The following is an 11,441-nucleotide window of genomic DNA, read 5'->3' as shown; positions in this document are numbered from 1 at the left end:
TCTTAATCTGTGGTAGCCAGATTTACCTCAGATAAAAATCTTTGCCAGGCTTCTAGGAACCAGTCTGACAAGTATGTGAGGGAAGAAACAGGAGGGCAGCCAAAGAACTTGAAAGAGCCAAAACAGGAGTGCAGGGAGGTGAAAGGTTATGTTGCTAGGCCATGGATGACAGATTTTGGCTGAGGATGAATTGAAAAGATTCTGGCAGGGAGAACTGATGGTAAAAACTAGGTAAAGCATTAGAGCAACTGTGTGTGTGTGTGTTGTGTGTGTCGTGTGCCATTGAGTCGATTCCAACTCATAGCAACCCTGTATGACAGGGCAGAACTGTCGGGTAGGGTTTCCTAGGCAGAATTATCTTTATGGGAGCAAATCGCCAGGTGTTTTCTCCCACAAAGCCACTGGTGAGTTCAAACTGCAAACCTTTTGGTTAGCAGCCAAGCGCTTAACCGTTGTGCCACCAGGGCTCCTTAAAACAGTAGTTCAGTGGAAATCTATATTTTTGTTATGTCAAAGAAGTTTAAAGCTTTCTTGGGTAGGCTTAGAAAAGGATCTATTACACCTAAGCTGAATAGCCTAGTACCAGTAAAAAGTATGTACAGATAATTTTCAGATTATATGACACTCAGGCCAAGAAGCATTACTTGTGTGCTTCCATAGGAGAATTATCTAAATGTCTAAAGAAGGCCTGTATCCCAAGGACAAAGAATCCAGATTATCAGAGGGTATGCACTCATTTTCCAATAGCTATGAAACCTGAGTACCTGCAGGGTACATGGCCATATCAGCCCCATTAGAGGTGGAACAGATTCCCTACAATTATATGTAGTCTTACACATTCCTCTTTTAAAGATTTCTTGCACTTCTGGGCCACTGGCCCCAACACTAAAACTTACACATCTAGATGATGTTAGGGAATAAAATAGCGGTGTTGTATGATTTTGTTGAATAACTGATACAAATTAGCCTGGGAATAACCTATCGCTGGAAAAACAGTTCATAGAGCATGCCATATTGCTTATGAAACAGTGGTTTAATTTTCATATGTAAGGGAATTCTTTTCAAGTTGCATTTCTCTCCAAAAGAGACGTGTCCTTCAGGATCATAGGTCTAAGCAGTTTCCCAAAGAAAAATTCAGCATAAAAAGGAAAAGTACCCCAAGAAAAAAGAAAAGGACATGTATCAACAGATAAGTGAAGTATTAGGAAAACGTCCACCCATAAAAAATTAATTTTCATAGACTAAATCCACTTATAAACAGGCATTGAAGCGTTTATCTCAGTCTAAATAGAACAAAACAATGTGTAATCCCTAGAGAATCCTCAACTGACTTTTCTTTTACTGAATTTTTTGCTAACCTTTCTCATTTCCATTTAATGATTCAGCTGGAATTAGTCTTTTCTTTTACAAACCAAACAGTTCTTCTGAATGGAAGCTAGATAACTTCTTTGTTCTGCATAACACTAAAGGCCATTAGCCTAAATATGTGAAAAGGAAATGCATTCAGCGTAGTACAGACAAATCAAGCCTTCCCAGCTCCAAGCTTATCTAAATAAGGAAAGATCAGGATTTGAAAGAAAGTCAACTGGATGGCAGTAATTAAAGCAAATACAATGTAAAAAAAAAAAAAAAATACAGGGTTTTTAAAAAAATTTTGCAAATCAATTGAACATTGAATAAGCATTCTTCAAGCTTCTCTAAGCCCAGCATTGTGGGAATGAATTGTGAAGCAAAAGATGGCCCTTATCCTGGAGGTGTTAATAACACTGGAATGGATCTATCTATAAGTAATCAAATAAGTTAGCACGTGTGATCATGTTTTTATGCAAACGTGGACAAAATGAATTAGGGGAAAGAGGAAAGCATAACCTTTATTCTAACTACTATCAGTTGCCAATGTGAACCACCACACACACCCCATTCCCATCCCACCACAATTCTATATGCCACTTTCAGGTCTAGTTGGGAGAAAATGAAATGGAGATTCAGAGGATTTATACAGTCTTTGATTTTTAAAGTGAGAAGAGAACTTTAAAATTATTCAAGCTCCTCAATATGCAGTAGAGAAAATGGAAGCCTAAAGGAAAAATGGCAAAGAGGGACATTTCATAATCCCTGCTAAATAGAAAATATTCAACAAATATTAGTTAACTGAATTAATTTCCTAGATGCTTGCTCTTCTCTCAAGTGAAATATATATGTATATATGGAATTAGAAGGTGTAAGGATACTTCTCATTCATCATCACTAATGCCCACTCATCGTCCCTTTCTTCAAAAATGGAAGGCTAAAATTAATCATATGGATTGTTTCAGCTCAGCATTTTATCCATCATCACCCTCAAAAGATATACAGACATACCCCACAGCCTTGAGTTGCATACGGTTGATGACAACAGGCTTCACCAGTTTTGACAGTTACCGTGCGATTGAAGGCAAATCATGCACTTTCTCTCAGCTTTGATTTTCTTTCTGTAAAATAGGGATACCATCTATCACAGAGTAGTGTTGGAAATAAAATGAGGATAGCATCTGTCACAGAGTAGTTCTAAATAAACGAGATGTTTGTAAAGTACTTCATACAGTAACTGACACGTAGCATGAGATATTATTAGTTTCCTTTAATAACCTGATGCAGTTTTGCCATCACCAAATGTATCTAAACCACTATTTTTTATTTAGAGTATTTTTCTCTTTGTTTACCAAATTTACCTCTTTCAGGCTTCAGGTGTCTACTAGTCTAAAAACCTCTTGCCTTTGAGTCGATTCCAACTCATAGCAGCCCTATAGAACAGAGTAGAACTGTCCCATAGGGTTTCTAAGGAGTGGCTAGTGGATTCTAACTGCAGACCTTTTGCTTAGCAGTTGAGCTCTTAACCACTGTGCCACCAGGGCTCCGTCTGCTAGTCTGCTATTCCAGAATTTGGGGTACAATTCTGGGCTGGGACTAAGCAGAAAGGAAGACTAAATTTATACCTTCTGGGCTTATGCGCCCAAGGCCAAGAGAGCCAAGCCCGAGGAAAGGCCTAAAGGGGAAAAGGATTCAGCATGTACTGAGAGTCTCTACACATATTACTGTGTTCAACACTTTCAGTAACCTTTTCTGCTAGTTATTATTAAGGCCCCTAGGTGGCGCAAACGGTTTGCACTCAATTACTGACCTAAAGGTTGGTGGTTTGAACCCACCCAGCAACATTGAAGAAGAAAAGTCTGGCTATCGGTTCTGTGAAAAAAAAAAAAAAAGACCCTATGGAGCAGTTCTACTCTGTAACACACAGGGTCACCATAAGTCGGAATTCACTCAACCACAACAGGGGGAAGAAAAAGAGAGTTACTATTAATCCTTAAAGATTAAGTAAACTGCTTAAGGATCACGGGGGTAGTAAGTAATAGAGTCAGAATTTGAATCCAGGTCTCTCTAACTCCAAAGCTCATGATTATATTGTATCTTTCACAGTGTGAAAATAGAGCAGTGTAGAAGATCCATCAAAATTCTTAAATATATGTACAAAGAAGCATGGTATTTGGTGTTATAAATAAATACCTGCCATGGAAGTCCATTCTGCCTTTGTTAGCCAGGGAAATAGCTCTGGCTATCAGTCCAGAAAGGTACTGTAGAAATACATCAGCAAAAAATAAAGAAGATACATGTATAAATGATTTCCCTAAATTCTGTTTTCTCCCTTCCAGCTTGTGTATGTAGCAGGCAGAATAATGGCCCACACAGATGTTTTCATCCTAACCCCCAGAACCTATGAATATATCTTTTATGGCAAAGGGAGGAAACCTGCTGGCGTAGTGGTTAAGCACTATGTCTGCTAACCAAAGGCCTGGCAGTTTGAATCTGCCAGACGCTCCTTGGAAACTCAATGGGGCAGTTCTACTCTGTTCTATAGGGTCACCATGAGTCAGAATCGACTCGATGGCACTGGGTTTGGTTTTTTGTTTTTTGGTTTCATGGCAAAGGGAAATTAAGAAGGTAGACAGAATTAAAGTTGCTAATCAGTTGACCTTAATTAGGGAGATTATCCTGGATTATCCAGGTGAGCTCAATGTAATCACAAGGTCCTTAAAAACGGAAGCTGGAGGCAGAAGAGACAGGTTGAGTGACACCATGTGAGAGGGACTCAACCTGCCATTGCTGGCTTTGAAAATGGAAATGGACCAGGAGACAAGGAATGCAGGCAGCCTGTAGAAACTAGAAAAAAACAAGGAAATGAATTCTCACCTAGAGCCTCCAGAAGGAACCCTGCCCCTTTTAGCCCAGTGAGATGCATGTCAGACTTCTCACCTAGAAAACTGTAAAAAAATAAATGTGTTGTTTTAAGCCACTAACTTTGCAGTAAATTGTTACAGCAGCAATAGAAAAGTAATAGATAAACTAACCACTATTACAAAAAGCAGCAGCTAACTTAGGCCTTCTCTGCTGCCTAAAGTCCAACCAATTGCTAACTTCATTCTTTGTTTGCCAGCAACAGGGGATCTTGTAGCAATGCTTGTACTGACCGAATAAGTAGGTGTTCAGGGACCATTTAAGTGGTAGCTTTTCCATTCTGCGAAAATATTTTTTAAAAAAAAGAACAATTTTCAAAAAGGTAGAGTAACTCTTATCACAATGATCAAAAATTCTCTCTCAATATCCTTGATCCAAAGGAGGAAATGCGAAAGGGGATTTTAAAAAATTGAGGTACCTGATAAGATCTGAAGTAACTATTTTGAAGGTTGGGTGTGGTTCCTTGGTTGATAGTTCCATTTTCACCCTAGCGGAAGCCATTTTCCATGCTGTTTCTAAGAGAGGAATGTCCAGTAATGACAACTATACTACGATGATGATGACGCTCCCCTAGTCACCCGTTAAAAAAAAAAAAACCTATTGCCATTGAGTTGATTCCGACTCACAGCTACCCTATAGGACAGAGTAGAACTGCCCCATAGGGTTTCCAAGGAACAGCTGGTGGATTTGAACTGCTGATGTTTTGGTTAGCAGCCAAGTTCTTAACCACTGGGACACCAGGGCTCTCCTCTCCCTGTCACATACCCTTGTAATTACCACACTGTAACCAATCTAACAAAGATACATATATCCTTTTAAGCCAATCCCCTTGTGAGCTTCCTTATAATGATCTACTGCCAATCAACTAATGTCTTTCGATGATCTAAACCTGTAATTACCAATCAAGTAATGTGTTTTGATGATCTACATTTGTAAATACCAATCAAGTAATGTGCTTCATATCCTTTGTTCCCTCCTTATAAAACATCCATGATGAGTCACCCTGTTGGATCCCACAGCATGGAATTGTCTATCCCCAGCTTGAGCTGATTCTATATTTTCAACTAATCTTTCAATATGGCATTCATCAGAGTACAGATGGTTACTCTACTACAACAGACATAAAATGAACACTTGGCAAAAATTTTGTACAACTCATTAATTAATGAAGGAACCAGTATCGGTTCAAAATGCATTTAAGAGGCTAAGTGTTTATAGATATTTTAATAAAGAAATATTAGGGTGAGATTGTTACATTAGATACAAAATTGATTAATGTCCTATAGAACTAGGAACCATAACCTTCAGGATTCTTTTTTTTTTTTTTTTTTACCACCAATGGAACAAAAACTATTTGCATCTGTGAATTAATCTCTACCCCTACAGAGTTGTAAAACAACCTAGTCAATAAGAAGTCAAAGGTACAAGCCCAGTATGGAACAGAAAGGATACCTACTGACCTCTTTTGTCTGTTTCCAACTTTCAGATCATTCTTCTGGCAACTGTAAATCTGACCAAGGAAATGGTTAGTATTGCCAACTCAGGGAGAAAAAAATCTCCTAATCAGAACACTCTGCATGAATTCTCTTTTTTGAATGCTCCCTGGAGATGTGGATGACAGATCATCAAAAACTGCAGTAAAACTCCTCCTCCCTCAGTTTTCCACCTCTTAGAAAATGGCAATTCCAGTTGCTTTGACCAAAAACCTTTGAGTTGTCATTGACTCCTCTCTTTAGATCATACCCTATCAGTTTACCGTTTGCTATTGAATTGACATCGACTGAAGGTGATCCCATCTGTGTCAGAGTAGAACTATGCTCCACAGGGTTTTCAATGGATGATTTTTCAGAAGTAGATCACCAGGCCTTTCTTCTGAGGCAGCTCTGGGTGGACTCGAAACTCCAACCTTTCGGTTAATAGCCAAGAATGTTAACTGTTTGCACCACCCAGGGATGCCAGATTATTCCATATTGTTGTTGTGTGCCGTCAACTTGATTTCTACTCATAGCAACCCTATAGGACAGAGTAGAACTACCCCGTAACTTTTCCTAGGCTCTAATCTTTACAAGAGCAGATTGTTAGGTCTCTTCTCCCATGGAGCCACGGGTAGGTTTGAACTGCTGGCCTTTCGGTTAACAGCCAAGCACTTAACCATTGTGCCACCAGAGTTACTTTGATCATACCCTACATCTATCTAATTCATCCATTTATTCAATATTTTGGAGTCCCTATGTGGTGCAAATGGTTAAGCACTCAACATCAGCCGAAAGTTTGGCGGTTTGAACCCACCCAGAGGTACCTTAGAAGACAGGCCCGGTGATTTACTTCTGAAAGATCACAGCCTTGAAAACCCTATGGAGCAGATCTACTTTGCACACATGAGATCACCATGAGTTGGAATCTACTAAGGCAACTAACAACAACAACTCAATGTTCAACAAAAATACGTTGCGACCTACTATAACATAGGCACTATTTGGTATCATGGGTAGAGCTGTGGACAAAAACAGCAAAAATTCTACCCTCACACACACAAAAACATTCTTACCTTCACAGAGCTTGCATCCTAATAGGGGAAAAGAACAATTAAAAAAAAAAAGAGAGAGAGAGAAAATATGTAGAATGTGAGATGGTGACAGGTTGATGGAGAAAGATTATAAAATGGAATGGGGTTGGGAGAGTTGAGGAACAGATGTTCAGGGAAGGCCCCGCAGAGAGGTTAGCATTTAAGAGACCTGAAGGGAGTGAGAGAGGGAGCCCTATGTGGATCTGAGGAAGGACAGTTCCAGCAGAGGGATCATGTACCCAGTGTTAAAGGAACAGCAAGCATAGCGTGGCCAGAGCAGAGTGAGTCAAGAGAGCTGGAGATGAGGTCAGAGTTTAAGCAAGCCCGGAGAGGTAGGGGAGGGTGAGTGCAAATGGCAGTTGTAAAAACCAACTTTGGCTTTTTCTCTAAGAACTATTGGAAGGATTTGAGCAGAGAGTAATGTCATTTGACTTATATCTTACAGGATCAATCTGACTGCTATGTTAAGAATAGGCATGTGGCACAACAGAAGCAGGTAGACTAGTTAGGAGCCTATTGCAATCGATCAGAGTGGTTAACAGTGGAAGTAGTGAGAAGTGGTCAGATACTGGATACATTCTGAAGTAGATTCAAACAAGATTTGCTGACATAATGGATGCGGGATGTGAGAAAAAGAGAGAAAACACAAGTGCCTCCAAGGCCTTTGGCCTAACAATAGACCTTACAGATTATTCCATAAAAGGATATCTAGAGCTGCCTTATTTTTTAACAACTGCAAAGATATAATCAACAACTGTTTAGATGTAATTAACTCTTCTCCATTGATGCACATTTCTGTTGTTTGCAATATTTTACAATCATAAACAATATCCTTAAACTTGTATCGGTACCTGTAGGTGCAAGCATAACTGTAGAATAAGTTCCATGAAGTATAATTGTCAGGACACAGAGTATGTATGTTTTATATTTTATATAACTATTGCAAAATTGCTATCCATAGAGCTTGTACCCCTATGTGGTGGGAGAATTAATGTTGACGCTCAGAATTTAAACATAATCCTGAACTCCCTCTATGGAGATGAGTCAGAGTAGGAATGCATGTGAAAATATCATTTCTCAAACGTGCTGTGGCAGCAAAATGGTTAAGAACCTCTGTATCTGATGACTTCTTGTCTAAGCCTTGCAATTTCATAGTTGTTCTTTTTCTATCTTTTAAATTTTTTTCTTCTGCCCAGCCTTTCTAATTCTCTATAAACACACTCACCAATACACTCACCTCCACACATACGTGCAGAAAACATGTCTCCTATGGAAACTTGTGAACTAAAGATATGCTGTACTTCCCATAGAATGATGATATATTATCAATAGAATACACATTTCTGGTTTTGTTTGTAATGATGGTAAATGTGTGCTGAGTTTTGTCCTGTTTTGTTTTTCTTGGACCAACATCATGTGTTGACAAGGTGTTGGTTAGAGTTCCAAAAAACCAAAACCAAACCCAGTGCCATCGAGTTGATTCCAACTCATAGTGACCCTATAGGACAGTGTAGAACTGCCCCATAGAGTTTCCAAGGAGCCCCTGGTGGATTTGAACTGGTTAGGGTTAGGGTTAGAAGTACATTATTTGATCATGAATGAGTTTTCTGTGCATAAACCTAGATTGCTAAATGAAAAAGCAAGCCTTGGAATCAACTCGATGGCGCTGGGTTTGGTTTTGGTTTTTTGGAACTCTAACCAACACCTTGTCAACACATGATGTTGGTCCAAGAAAAACAAAACAGGACAAAACTCAGCACACATTTACCATCATTACAAACAAAACCAGAAATGTGTATTCTATTGATAATATATCATCATTCTATGGGAAGTACAGCATATCTTTAGTTCACAAGTTTCCATAGGAGACATGTTTTCTGCACGTATGTGTGGAGGTGAGTGTATTGGTGAGTGTGTTTATAGAGAATTAGAAAGGCTGGGCAGAAGAAAAAAATTTAAAAGATAGAAATGCTGACATCAAGAGGACTAGTGGGAAATTTGGGAGTGTTGTCAGTATTATCCCAGAATCTATCTACGCTTATAGTAGATTTCGCCATTTTCCCAATAAATTCCCACTTGACACTAGATGAAGAGCAGTTCAGATTTTTGAAGCCATAAACTGTAACGTCACATAAACGGCTAGTGCGTCTCTTTTTTTGTACTGAGAACAAGTTATGGTGATAGACTCAAGGAAAGAAAGCAACAACATAGATCTTTTGTAGGGCATGGTTTCTGTATCCTAACGGCTTGGTAGTCCTGCTCTGAGTGACTATTTTTCTGTCCAAATGTCTCAAATGTAGTCTGATAACCTTGAATGTGTCACTCATAAAACCTGAATTCTTATGCCTAAATCTGGAATTGTTTACACAAACATGACACCCTACAGAGAATTAATAAGTACTTCCCATGATTTGGAAACCCTGGTGGTATAGTGGTTAAGTGCTATGCTGCTAACCAAAAGGTCAGCAGTTCAAATTCACCAGGTGCTTCTTGGAAACCCTATGGGGCAGTTCTACTCTGTCATTTAGGGTCACTATGAGTCGGAATCGACTCGATGGCAACAGGTTTGGTTTTTTTGTTTAATCATAGTAGGACTGCCCCATAGCGTTTCCTAGGAGCAGCTGATGGATTTGAACTGCTGACCTTTTGGTTAACCGCTGAGCTCTTAACCACTGCACTACTAGGGCTCCATAAGAAATACTAAGATGAACAAAAATGTTCATTTCCCTCAAAGAACTTAAAATATAAATAGGAAACAAAGACATGCATATGTATTGTTTAAATCTGGTGCTGTGGTTTAGAGTGGTTCAGAGTATGAAATTTAAGATCTGGATTTGGATCCTGGCTCTGCTGCTTATGAACTCCGCCACTTATGTGGTCTTAGACATGTAACAACCTCTGTGAGTCTCATTGTCCTTATCTGCGAAATGAGGGCAATGACACCTACCTTTCAGGGTTGCTATGAAAATTAAAGGAATAATATATAGAATTCACTTAACCCATTGATGGTCTTTGGTAAGCATTCAATAAATATTGACTGGTATTGTTGTTATTAGTAAGCAATTAGAATATAAGGCAGATTGTAATAAGGACTCTATAAAAAGATTATACATACTTAAGGATGTCAGTGTTCCCCATCTAGACTCCAAAAGAATTGCCCTTCCTACAAAAAAGAGCAAAAAGAATGTTTTGAGTAAAGTATGGTCAGAATATGAAGAAAAAGAGGGAGTAACTTTAAGAATATTGTCTCTTGATCAAACTGGCCAAATGACAACCTCAGCTGTGCTAGATATTTTTTAATTATCTGTGCTAGATATTATATTCATTAACTGTGCTAGATATTTTTTAAGGAGCACTGATGGTGCAGTGGTTAAGCACTAGGCTGCTAACCAAAAGATGCTCTGCAGGAGAAAGACGCGGCAGCCTGCTTCTGCTGTTACCTAACCCAGGAAGGCGGATCCTTGTCAGGAGTGCTCAAACTTGCCGATTATCTGGACACCAGTCTTTGAGAAAGAGAAAGGAACTTTATTGCAATGCACAGAGCAAGGCGCCGGGAGGAAGTTCTTCAAATCCGACTCACCAAGCTACGGAGCAGCAAGATGGTGGCCACACAGGTGTACTGGGGAGGGAAAAGTCTAGAAGGCGACCAGGAAACAGAAGGGGATGTGGTTCTTGTTAGACCTCTCGCTTCGGAATGGATCCGGATGATGATTTTCCTTCTGATTCCTTCCTCCTATTGCTGTGTCCTCTGTCGAGGTCAATCAGTGGTCACAGCTAGCCCTTCTTTGCATGCAAGACTGGCCAAATGTGGGTTGGGCTAGTTTAAGAACTAATGGCAATTTGCTGGCATTTGTAGGGTCAGGTTACACTCTAAAGATTTACAGCTTTGGAAACCCTACAGGGCAATTCTACTCTGTCCTATAGGGTCACTGTGGGTCAGAATTGACTTAATGGAATAGGGGAAAAAAAAGGTTTTTACTCGTTATCCATTTAATTGGAGCCCTGGTGGTGCAGTGGTTAAGAGCTTGGCTGCTAACCAAAAAAAGGTCAGCAGTTCGAATCCACCAGCCGTTCCCTGGAAACCCTATGGAGCAGTTCTATGGCCCCCTGGGAAACCCTATGGGGCCCTCCTTCACCCTTGGCATCCATGGCGGAAATCATGTCAGTGGTTTCTTGGGTTATAAGCTCTAAGGTTGCTTGTGCCAAAAACTTGAACAGCACCTGCCATGTGAACTACTGAGTGAACTAATGAAACCTCTGATTTCTGTTAACTGTAATATCTGCTTTATGTTGTCATGATATTAGAAGTATAAAATAAAATAATCAACTGGAAAAGGATTTAAAATAAATGTTACAAGTTCTAGGAGAGGAAATTGAAATTTGTTGAAAGCTTCAGATGAGGGTTGACTCAGTCCCTTAGAAGATACTTTTCAGAAGATAATATTTTTGAGCACACATTATGTTTTCAACATAGTGATTGGCAATGTAAAGGATATAGAAGAACTATAAAATATTGCTTCTGTTAGCAAAAGCTTGTAGTATAGAGAAGAAAGTTACCAATGTACATTGCATCGGCCAACTAACACATACAAATTATTCTTTC

The sequence above is a fragment of the Elephas maximus genome, chromosome 4 (assembly GCF_024166365.1).
Source record: "Elephas maximus indicus isolate mEleMax1 chromosome 4, mEleMax1 primary haplotype, whole genome shotgun sequence".
Lineage (NCBI taxonomy): Eukaryota > Metazoa > Chordata > Mammalia > Proboscidea > Elephantidae > Elephas > Elephas maximus.
Note: the sequence above shows the minus strand (reverse complement) of the source record.